A 12,959-nucleotide genomic window follows, 5' to 3' on the forward strand; every position below is an offset into this window, starting at 1 on the left:
TGCAGTTCTACATCTACATATATATCCTCCCTCCCCCCCCCCCCCCCCCTCCCCCCGTTCCACTCATGGATTGCGTGAGGGAAAAACTACTGTCTGAATGCCTCATTACAAGCTCTAATTTCTCTTATTTTTTGAATGATGATCATTACACGATTTGAAAATTGGTGGTAATAACACATACTCTACATCCTCGGTGAAGATTGTATTTCGGAATTTAGTGAACAGCCCCTTCCGTTTCACGCGCCGTCCATCTGCAGTCACTTGAAAGTACAACAAGCAGTTGTGGAATATTTAGCTACTGCCATGCTCAACTGTGTAACTTAAGATACATTTTGTCATGTAGAGAGTGGCTCAAGGAAACACACAAAATTGAAGTAGTTTTTGAAAATAAGGTCCATATGATATGGCCATTCAGATGTATGCATTCCTGGAAGGAGATTTTGCATTGCAGTTTGAAACACCAGAGATTTTTTCACTAATCCCTGTCTTCAGCTCTGTGTTAGTCGTATAGCATGTGGTGTATACTTTGGGTTTGAGGCAGCTACTGACAAATCTGATGTTCTTGGGGACCAGTGAATGTTGTCAGTCTGTTAAATTATGAGGTTACCAAAGCGCTGCCAACCAGCTGGCATTGACACTCTGGCAGTATGGGATGTTGCTATATCTTGCTGAAACCAAGAACCAAGTATTATGAAAATAGGGTAAGTTTGGAGATTATTCTGCTACAAATGTGTCAAGCATATACCGTATTTACTCGAATCTAAGCCGCACTCGAATCTAAGCCGCACCTGAAAAATGAGACTCGAAATCAAGAAAAAAAATTTTCCCGAATCTAAACCGCACCTGAAATTTGAGACTCGAAATTCAAGGGGAGAGAAAAGTTTTAGGCTACACCTCCAAATCGAAACAAAGTTGGTCCATTGTAATATGAGACACAATTTAGGTCGAATGAATGACAATGCAGTCGTAAGCAGTTAAGCTTTACTAGGTAGCCATTGCTATGCGTCACGCGCTCCGTCCGTATTTATACGGGTAAGTTTCCTTTTTAACGTGCTTCGTCTGGTTTGAATTGATTGCTTATTTTGCTTTGATTTGGTAAGTGCCGTTCTCTTTGTTATAGGTGTTTATGTCACTCTAAGCTGAAAATGCATTACTGTACTGTGTTACGCATTGTTTGTCGCATTCTGATAGTGCGGGTTCACGGCCTGTCGCCGCTCGCGGCATGGCTAGCTTTTGTGTGCGCTAACACCGCTTACAATAAAAAAAAGGGAGGAATTGTCTCATTAGCGAAACAATGGCAAGAGACTGCTATTTGTTGTTACTTACACTGCTGCTTTCTTTGATAATGATCAACATGAACCAAATAATAGACTGCTTTTGATAGAAGGCGTTCTGAACGAGAGTTTAGCGAAAATTTTTCTCCGTTTGAAAATCTTTGCAGACGCCTCTTTAGTACATTACATTCTGCACAGAAATTAGTCATCTTAGTCTTGCCAGTCGGATTTTCGTAGTACATTCAACATTGAAATGCTGCTACATTCGAAGATGAACAATACGGAATTTGTATTTACTTCGTGGATAATGTATAAAATGTAGTGATCGAAGCTCGGGGCGGAGAAGAAGGCTCGTCTTCCACCCTTTTTTTTTTTTTTTTTAATTTATTTACTGACGCGGAGGTTTTGGCGCTAGTATTTATCTTTGTGCCGGCAAAGCATGTCTATGCAGCGCTACATATATTCGACGACGGAAATCAGTTGTGGCGGCACCTACCAACATTTTTCAGAACTTCCGCTTACTTTGCACTCGATTCTAAGCCGCAGGCGGTTTTTTGGATTACAAAAACCGGAAAAAAAGTGCGGCTTACATTCGAGTAAATACGGTACACCAATTGTTCGGATGTTACTGTTGTTGCATTCCGTGTGTCATCCCCAAAGCAGTAAGGCCCCATCAACACCTCACATTGATATGACAAAAAAACTTTAACCTTTACGCAGAGTATTTCTGGTTTTTACTATTGACAATGGTTTTCTGGAGCTTAGTAGCTGAACCTCTGCTTGTTTACTTCTGCTGATACAGACCTAAGCCTCACCAAATATGGAAAGATTGTCGAGAAAATTGGAGTTATCATTAATCAATCCCATCATTTTTCACAGAATATGTGCTCTGATTGTGTCAGTTCCTGAAAACTTGAATTTTGTAAGAGTGAAACTTCAAATCACTGTGGAGTATTGAATGGATGGCAGTTGGACATAGGTTTAATGCTACCATATGTTTCCATACCGATGCTTCTGACGTGGCACTCAGGGTGCTTAAATGTTTTATGGAGCATGTTGAATATGTTGACCTCTGGGTAGAGTCTGTTTTATAAGTGAACCAGTCTCCTTGAAATTCTCAACCTATGCCTTGATAGCGTGGCAAGATGTAACGTGGCCACAGTGTCCTAAATTTTAGTATCTGAATTTTTGTTGAGCAGAAGTTACTGTCACCATTCTTATAAAATGCCTTCACAGCAAATGCACATTGTGTACTGACCCACTGCTCCTTGTTTACTAAATGCCAAGAAATTGTGCACAGAGAGATTGTACTTGCCACTATTACTTTCCTGAATCCTTCAGACACCCTGTACAGTGCTTGTGTAGTTTTCTGAATATGTGATGAAATCTGTATGAGTGGAAGTGAGAAGGAAGTTTTATTTGTAAGAGTCAAACCTCATGCTTCTTTGCTCTACTTTCTTTAAACATTTAGCTGTTTGCTGTGATTTTTCATGACATTTTCTTTAATAGTTAGTCATTTTTTTCCAAACGGTATCACTCGTGTGTTTGATTTCTGAATGTGTTATGCTTTTCCTACATGTATCTCACAAAGTTCCCACAATAATCTAACTTGTGAAAGTATGCATGTATGCAAAAATGTAGGCACTCAGTTTTGCTGCATTTGATCAGTAGGTACTATGAATGAGAGTAAATGGCTATGCAACAGCCATGTTACACTGCATCATATGGCGAGCTTTCAGACTGTGATTGAAAACCTGTATGTCAAGGTTTAGTTAGTTAGATTTTTCCAATATCAGTGCTGTTTTGCACATGCCATTTGCTGTTGTATTAAAAGTGGTGATACCATACATTTTACATGTAGATTTTGATAAGCATACTCTGAACATAAAGTAAAAAGGGCAAATGTTGCCAGAGCGATGTGCAAATAGTGATTTGCATGTTTCCTGTCCAGAAGTATACAGCAGCATTGTGCGTAATGTACTATTGGGCGACCATGAGAATTTATATATTAAAATACTAAAAACTGATACCTATAAAAACAGGAATGGGCAAGAATTTGGCATTGCAAGGAGTTCTCTTGCTCATGTGCCATAGCTCTCTTGCCTGGCTGCACACTTCTCCCACCACCACACTGTGCTGTCAGAGCATGAGGAACGAAAAGAGGGGAAAACTGCGAAAGCTCCGCATGTAAACAGCAATACAGCCATATTGCATGTAACACGATTTGATGTTTCTCAACATCATAGACCGCAAACAAAACAAATTTTCAGCATATTTTTTTCTCTCTCTCTCGCTCTCTCTCTCTCTCTCTCTCTTTTTTTTTTTTTTTTTTTTGCCTTAGTGAATACATAATTTTTCATCTGGTGCAAAATGTCAACATACAGTCAGATGCAGACTGTCACAGATTTTTGCACTCAGGTTGCCACGTAGTGGTGACTTATGTAGTTCTATAATTGAAAAAGTCTTTAACACTTTATTATGTTTCCAACCTCATAATGGAGATGTGGAACTTCTTCAGAGGAAAACTATGTAGGCCCTCTGGACAGTTTAAACAAAAAATAATATCTTTTTTAAATGGGAATTGCATTGCAATTACAGTTACATTTGCACATGCACAGGGCCACTTCTAACTGAAATGGCAAACTGTCTCGGGAAAAAGCCTAAGCTTGGCGCTGTCTCCAAAATGTTTAGAAAACTGTCCTTTTAATTCTTTCAAGTCCTCAATGTATTCGTCAAATCTTGCATTTTCTTTAACATGAGTTGGTTTAGGGAAATGGATGGCGTTTCTTTTTTGTCTCAAATTATTCCTTGCGCAGTGCGAGATCTGCAGTCCATACCAGATGTTCTAATTTTCGTTTCTGCTCTTCCTTTTTCCTTCATAAATTCAACGACAATGTTGGGTTTTAAACTGATAAATAATTGCAGGCATACCCCTTGACTTAACCAATGTACTTTGCAGTAATATGTAGTGTCTCCATACTTCTCGTTTATTTCCATTGAAAACTGTTACAGTTCACAGTGGAATAATGTGTGAGGCTTCAGAAAACTTGCTATTCACACACCAGTTTGATCACATGTTCCATGCCTACAAATTTAGCACAAAGTGCTGCTTATGACTCCCGTGTGTCGATAATGATTTTTTGCTCTTTTTGTCAACTAAATCTTTAAATTCTTTCTGATGGTGTTGCAATGTTGTTCCATAGAAGATTTGTGGTATGCTTTGACTATATGATGGGTGTTGTTCCCATTCATTTTTAAAAGCTTGTGACAGTAGATAACTAGATTGCCTCATTTTGTGCAGTAAATAGTGCAAACAGTCACTGGACCTGTCAAGTTTTTTTTATACCATGAATGAATAACAAAGATTAAACATTGCCGACACAACAATTCCACTAAACTGAAGAAAGTAGTACTCACTGAAGAATGCTGCACCTCATTGTTAAATAAAACGTTGCACTGTGCTGAATACTTCTGGGAAGTACCAAGCAATGTCGAGACAGACCGAGCCTTGGCCTGCACATTGTACTCACATGCTTTTTGCCACATAGTGGCGTACCATGTATAAAAGCAACCAGAAAATAGATTTTTAATCATCATCATCATCCATCATCAGAATATCAGGTTCCTATTGCTAGGGATCAAAGGTCTCTTAGAAGCTGTCCGCCGCTCGTGGACTCGCGGTACCGTTCTCGCTTCCCGAGCACGGGGTCCTGGGTTCGATTCCCGGCGGGGTCAGGGATTTTCACCTGCCTCGAGATGACTGGGTGTTTGTGTTTTCCTCATCATTTCATCATCATCCAGGAAAGTGGCGAAATTGGACTGAGCAAAGGTTGGGAAATTGTAAGGGCGCTGATAACCACGCAGTTGAGCGCCCCACAAAATGCAACATCATCATCATCATCATCATCATCATCATCTTAGAAGCTGTTTCATAAACCTTGTGCTAGGATGAGCAGTAGTATTAGAAACATAAAAGCATATACAGGAAAAATACAGTAAAATCTCCTTTTCACATTTTTCAGTGGACCGATCCAAAAAAGTGTAGAATCCAACAAAGTTAAAATAAAGGAAAGCATAGGAAATAAAACAATCAAAAATCAATACATTACTCTGTCATTCTCTTTAAATTGTTCAAAATATGAAATTAAAATAATTTAAATTTTGCTTATTTTAAAAAAATCTGAAATAATTGATTGTTTTTGTTTCTTTGTAACAGCACTTTGTTCTACTTGTCTCTGCGCAGTATATACGGCATCAAATGCATTACCACCACCTGATGCACTACCAATGTACTGCCTAAAATTTTTTAATAGCTTCCATAGCATCTGTACTGCTTGGCACAAGTGGTTCTTGGTCATCATCTTCGTCGACCTCTTCACCAGTTACCTCTATCTTCCCTTCTTCAAAAAGTTTGGTAATTTGATGCTGTGAAGTTGGTGATTCCCATTTTTGCAGCAGACTGCAATGCATTTTTCCCCAGTATGTTGCCGTTAAGTGGAATTTCTGATGCTCTCGTGCTAACAAACGACTCTCCAACAAGTTTATCCAAACGATCATATGCTGGTGGCCAAGTGTATTTACATTTTCTTTCCATGGAACCAGACTGTCTTACATTGGCTTTGATGTTGGGCCGATTTCTCACAGTAACGTTCAAGGTGGAAGAGGAAAATCCTAGTCCCTTCACTAACTGAGCTTGCGATCCAACATGTGAATCTACACATTGTAGAATTGTCATAAGTGATGATCACAAAGTAAGTGGCTGAGAACTGACACACAATTGCGGTTTCCCTCTTCATTCTGATCAAAAGTCTCTTGTGAAACCACATTAAGAAGATGTTCATGTTCTAATGTGAGACTTATTGTTGATAATCATTACAAAATTATGGTGAACAAAACTTGTATCAAATATTGGTTAAAACACTACTAAAGTTGGCAGGCTTTTCAAACAGAGAGCAATAGGCTCAAAATCTTCAGCTTGTTGACAGCTAGAAAGTAAATTGGTTCAGGGATATCCTGGGTGAGAAAGAGGGCAGAAATTGTCATAATGTTATGGAGCATCTTGAGTAGTAATGTTTGTCGGACATCAGGTTGTACCAATCTAAGACTGCGTGCTTAGTGTGGATTAGTGTACTTGGTGCGGAAGTAACAATGATTCATGAAAGCCCATTATGGAGACAGCTGTCTTCAAACGTGGAGTTTGTTTGTTTGTGAAATTAAATTAAAGCTGTTGTAACACAGTGCAATGAGCAGAAGGAAGGTTGCTACTAGCCACTACCATCAGATCGTGATTATCATTAAGGCAGTGGTTCAGCATACTTTCCCAACCTTTCAAACACTGTGAACGTATCATACAGGTGGCTGGGACCCAACACTGACAGTGGAAATCTTTCTTACTGCTTGAATGCTATGTTACATGATCAATAACGGTGCATATAGTCTGCATCTTCTGCTTTGTTCCAAGGCTGACTGAGCAGGAATATGATGCACTTTTTGATGATAACATCAAAGAAAACATAAAATGCAGGAAATGTTGTAACATGGGATTGTTCGTGATGGGAAAGCATTATCAAGAGAATAGGACTAACAAAAACGAACGTAAAAAGCAGGAAATCATAAAATGCAGAAACTTTGAAATGGGGTTTTACTGTAGATGCTTGAATCCTGTGAATAGACATCTTCCACCATAAAATAATAATTTCTCAAAAAACACAAATTTAGGTTTAGTAATGTAACTGTTTCTTGCTTTTTTTATAAAATTATATTATGGTTGAAAGCAGTCTTCTTACAAGAAAAGAAATATTTCTTCCAATAAGGAAATGGAACAAAGTACATGTTGCCATGTAATTTGGTTGTGGTCAGAGGAGCAGTTTGCATCTTCAGTATATTTAAGGCAAATGATGGTTGCTTAACAAGAACAAAAATTTATATTATATAACACAGCAGAAGATAAAGATTGAAAGTTTTAGATATCATCATGTGAATTGTAACATTTTGTGTCTGCTTTGAGTTAAACAGTTGGAACTGCAGTTCACATTTGTGGAATAAATTAATCTATTGGAATATGAATGTTGTGAGGTAGGTAGGTTAGAGTTTAATTCTTCAGTGACATTGAGATAGTTAGGCATAAAGCAGTAGTTCAGTGGAAGAATGAAAGAAGGCATCAACAGTGGTTTTGTTCTGACAGTACCATCCTGGTATTTGACTAAAATGATTTACGTGAAGTCCCAAAAGTTTCAGTCAAGATGACTGGATGAAGAATGGACCCTTCCTTCTCCTGAATACGATTCCAGTGTCTTAACCATTTTGCCATAGTCACCTCTTGGTCAGCAATTTTCAGTAACATTCAGTTGGTTGTTGATGTATTAATTCTTGTCCCCCACCTCCAAAGGCTCTCTCTCTCTCTCTCTCTCTCTCTCTCTCTCTCTCTCTCTCACTCACTCACTCACTCACTCACTCACACACACACACACACACACACACACACACACACACACACACACAAGGGGCATGATAATGATGAAATGAAAAAGTTTGAACATTTTAATCACATTGTTTATGATTTAATCTCCATAGAGATTGGTTTAACTGTTTACATGATTGTGATGAATGTCTAAAATTTTCTAGAAGCACAGCATTTATGTATGAATAAGACTTTAATGCATTGTATGTGGTTTTTGATACAGCAACAGAAGTTTAACTTTGTTTGATTTTCCTAGTAACTTGAAGAAAAAAAGTTTCCCAACTATCATGTATTTGTCCCCCTTATCCTCCAGACTTTTCTTAATAGAGACTGAATCAAGTGTTTCATTATTGTCATTGTTAACACTGTGATAACAATAAGATCTTAGTTTAATCCTCAGGGCATATTTGTGGGTAAATGTAAACATCACTCACCTATGTAGCTGTTTGTTGATAGTTACTCCTGAGACAGTTTCTACTATGGGCATACTTTGTCAATATCTTGCAGTATTTTAGATGAAATTGTGTGTGTTATGAATTTTTAGTTCACTGCAATTTTAAAGAAATAAGTGTCATGTTTCAAGTATTGCATTATTTATACATATATTTGTGAACCATGTGGATGTAAACCTAGTCATTGTAATTGGAATTATCATGTTTTAAAAATGCATTTATCTGTTGTGGTATCGGTTTTAAAGTTCACTGTTACAAATTTGGAGAAAGAAATAACTGGTTCCATAGTCAGCATGATCAGTATTTTTTTCTTTTACTGACAGTTGAGTGGTGTAACAGGTGAAGAGTATACTGTGGATCATGTACAGAATACAAAGAAATACATTTTTAAAGGTCCTGGAACATTTCTCCCCAGTTTCATTTACTTGTGTGTCTCAGAAAAAAGTGGTGTGCTAAACATCCAGAACTTTGTTCAATTTAATGTTTGTGTACAAATTTTTAAATGGTGGCTAAGATGAACATTTGTCACTTTTTGTTTTAAATTAGTATTAATTTGTAGTTAAACTTCATGAAAAGGAAACTTTTCAAGATCTGAAGTTTTGTGCCATTGGTTGTATTATTTTAATTATTAAATTATTGGATTGCTGTGCATAATTTGCTTTGCTGTAATGCTATTGTTCTTGTGTGATGTACTCACTAGTCAGAAATGTCAAGAATTCTAATGCCTCCTAGTAATGTGAAAATAAATTAATGTGGATGCATTTGTAAGCATATTATATTCTTTTGTAAGCCATCTTCACCGTGTTTTATTTCATAATAGTCAAGACATACTTGGCATGAAGGGGACAGAAAGCAAATCAGTACTTGCAAGTCTTAAAAGTGCTCTGTGGCATTCATGTAAGTTGAAAAGCAAAGAAGAAAAATTGAAGTGGGCTTTCTTCATTACATTAAAAATTTTGATATGTAACGCACACTTCAGGTGGGTATCATTTATGCCAATATAAACCTAGCCATGCGTACACTGTCTGACGGAACATGTGAAAAGCGAAGCACCCATAAGGGGAGATGGAAATGAAACTTCACCATTTGAAAGAGTATGTGATGTTATCTCATTGATTACAAAATCAAGTAAAATTTTCAAAGAACAGGGCAGTATGAGTCTAACACACACACACACACACACACACACACACACACACACACACACACACACACACACACCTGGATGCAGGGATTGACTGGGTCAGGAAGGGTGTCACAAATCATTATATCTTCTCCTGAGGCAAGCTGTCCCATAACTGTTGTAACTGGTTCTTGATATCCTGGATACTGGCACTGCATTGGAGCTGATACTACACATGTTCTGTTGAGGACATACCTGGGGATCTTCCTGGCCACAGGAGTACCTCAGTATCACAAACAGTTCATAGAAATGTGTCAAGTATGGATGAGTAGTGTCCTGTTGAAAAATTGCACCATGATAGTGTCACATGAAAGGTAACACATGGAAATGCTGGATGTTCATGGCAATTTGTTGTGCTGCCAGAGTTCTCTCAATCACTAGCAGCCATGATCGGAAGTCATACATGATGGCTCCCATACCATGATGCCAGGAGTAACAACTCTGTGCCTCTCCCAATGATTAGAAGAATGGGACCTCTTCCCAGGTCATTGACGATGGTCATCAGGGGTTAATGCAGAACTAAGGTTCATTGCTGAACACAATATGGTGCCAGCCATTCATCAGCAGTCCATGCTTCAGTCATGACATCATCCAAGCACAGCTGTTTGTGCTGTTATTAATGGCAACCTAAGCATTGACAGTAATTGCATAGTCGGGCTGCTGCTAGTCTCTGAGCAATGGTGTGGGATGACACAGAATTTTGTCAGGAGTCCATTAATCATTCTCGAATGGCATGTGGAGATGTGAAGGTGTTACAAGGTGCTTGGTGCACAATGCGGCTATTCTCCCATGTGGTGGTCAGACATGGTCAACTGGGACCTCGATAATAAATATACCTGCCCCACATTCCCATACAGTCCAATATTGGGCCTCTGTCACTACTGAATGCCCCACAAATCTGGATATTGCATAATATAACCAGCAGAACAAGGGGACCCCCCACAATGAGGTCACTTCCAAGTAATGTGAGGTGCTGATAACAATGCTAGAACATGAGGAACACCATTTTAATTGGTGGCCATTCTATGTTCTAGAGAGAATTGCAACTCTGGTCATTTACACAGTCCCAGATGGTGTGTACATCTACAAAGTTAAATTGACATCTGATTGTTTCTTCGGAATGCTTCACTGTGTCAGTCAATGTACTATCAGTATAACCTTTCCCATTATAACAGTACAAAACAATATCACATGTTATGAACATGAGGGTCAAAGGACTTTTGTAAATATGTGGTCACTTACAGGTTAACTGGATTTCAGCAGCATTATAATGATATGCAAGATGTTGCTCCTCCTGCTGGAAGTCCAACTATCCTTAATAGTCTAGTTTATTTCTGTGTACACAACTGTTGTGTTGGTTATATATTGGAGGAGATTCCATTTGAATATGCTCAACATTATTGTTACAGTCTACTTACTCTACTACACAATGGCACATGCTCTTGGACAACACTTATTCTGCAAAGTCAGTTCAATGATTTTGCAGAAGTCACCAATATTTGGTGTTTCACATTCTAATATTCACGGATGGCTTCTACATGCTTGTTCATTAAAATCTCTTCATTTATAATTTGTTTGACATAACCTCATTTACTTGCCAAATTTCACATACAAGCTTCGCAAAGAACTGCTGTCACCATGAATCAATTTTGCAAGAAGTATACACTCACTGTTGCAGAATAAACCTGTGTACTTTCTTGTCATACCATGGGCACACACATGCTGAATATGTACACTAATATACATAAACAACAAACATATGTGTCCTCAGCTTACTGGTGAAAACAAATGTTGCCAGTAGAGACAATTCAGCTGGAAGAAATATGGCTGGCTGGAAACAAATTCGTAACCACTGTTCTTCAGGTATAACATTACCAATATTTTATTGCTTGTAGAATGTATATGTTATTTTTAATCATTGTTGTTCTTCTTATTACATAAGTTTATTTATCCACATTGCTCAAAATACACAATGTTTACTAGTAACAAAAACTAAATTAAATCTTCCAATCATATGTATAGAAAAAACTTTTACAGGGCCAGTCCATTTTGTCGACTGTTCACATTAATTAAACACAACTGTCATGTATGTAAAGTTACAAATATGGAAAATTGTAATGTCAAATCAACATAAAATACATACAAACTCAAAGTAAACATACCTTGTAGGGACAACAATCCATAGTACTGTCTCTTGTCATACTGTAAGAAAATAGCTGTGCGAATAGTGCACAGTAGTTACAAATAAAATACATACATGTATAAACTGTTTTCATGTTGTGTCCTTGACATGTCATAGGAAACTGTTATGAGGCAAACAATGGAATATATTATGTTTAGAAGTGTTTTTTACAACATAAGATAATATCTTCGAAATACAGTGTAAAGAATATATCCATAGAAGTAAAAGGATTATATACCTGGTTTTCCAAATATATACATCAAAAAATTCTATATTAGTGTTATGATCATTATTACCAGGCACATAAAGTGAAAAACTATTAATGTTACAATAATAAATTTATGCGATATAGAGATTAAAAGTATGAAAATGGTGTTCTGTGACTTCACTACATAAGAGTGTAGAGCCTCGTATAATAATGTCTTCAATGATGAGCTGATGTGTGCTGAGTAGCTCGAGGTGTAGATTATGGTTCAATGTATTAAGTCTTATCTGCGTCATAGTCTATGTTACGATAAGTGTTATGTATTGACACATTAAACAAAAGTTTCAGAGCAGACGGCATCTTTAAGCATAAAAAAGACAGAAAACAGCTGCAAGGTGGAACCATAAAAACAACAGACGTGGCGTGTAGTTATTATCTATAAAACAAGCTGGTGAGCTCTATTTTAATCTATTGCAGCACCTTCCAGCATAATACCATGTATAATTATATAACAGATGGAAATCTATAGGTTTGTTTGATGACTCAGTTAAGCGGCGGGTAACTGACTTAAAAATGAGGGATATGATTTCTTCTGGCATTTAGTACAACTGTTCCCTCATATTGACTCATTAAATAAATTCACGAAACTTCACCGTAGATAGTAAGTTCCATCATAACTGATAAGGTGAGCTAATGGAAAGGCTGCAGAGACTCAATAGTTTACCACCTCCAACAGAGCTGTGCTGCTGAAATTGCAATTGCACTTGCACTGAAATTGCTGTTGTGCTGAAATCATCTTGCAGGTTAATACTGATTTCTTTTCTTTGCGAAATGTTTGACTCTACTACAAGTGGGACACAGCACTTGGTGCCTGGTATATGCTGTAAATCTGTCACAACCTTTCAGCCTACAAGTCATTAAACCAAAATGAATGTGAATGGATAAAAACATTTTTTTTTGTGCATGATAGTTTCACAGGCACAAAAATGTGGGGTTAAAAGCAATTAGTCATTCAGTAACACAAGAACAGTGGATCTTGTGGGATCCTGTTGATAACAAAACTGACTTGTATACTCATTGAAGCTTGTGGAAGCAACAGGGAATCCTCTGTGACTGTGAATAGATTCAATTTGTTCCAATTTTCAGAACAGATTGCTGCACACGTGAGACGTACCGGTAAACTACAGTCCTGTAATGTTGTTA

General features: G+C 37.6%; 1 long non-coding RNA gene across 1 annotated transcript in view; it reads right to left on the bottom strand.

Annotated features, from left to right (window-relative positions):
• Positions 1 to 3,693: 3,693 nt before the first annotated feature.
• LOC126183809 (uncharacterized) overlaps positions 3,694 to 12,959 on the bottom strand; it is a 280,828-nt gene continuing 271,562 nt past the window's right edge. Inside the window, exon 2 of the long non-coding RNA XR_007536818.1 lies at positions 3,694 to 5,020. This is a non-coding gene — a long non-coding RNA (uncharacterized LOC126183809). The remainder of the gene's footprint in view (positions 5,021 to 12,959) is intronic.

This window comes from Schistocerca cancellata, chromosome 4, assembly GCF_023864275.1.
Source record: "Schistocerca cancellata isolate TAMUIC-IGC-003103 chromosome 4, iqSchCanc2.1, whole genome shotgun sequence".
Taxonomy (NCBI): domain Eukaryota; kingdom Metazoa; phylum Arthropoda; class Insecta; order Orthoptera; family Acrididae; genus Schistocerca; species Schistocerca cancellata.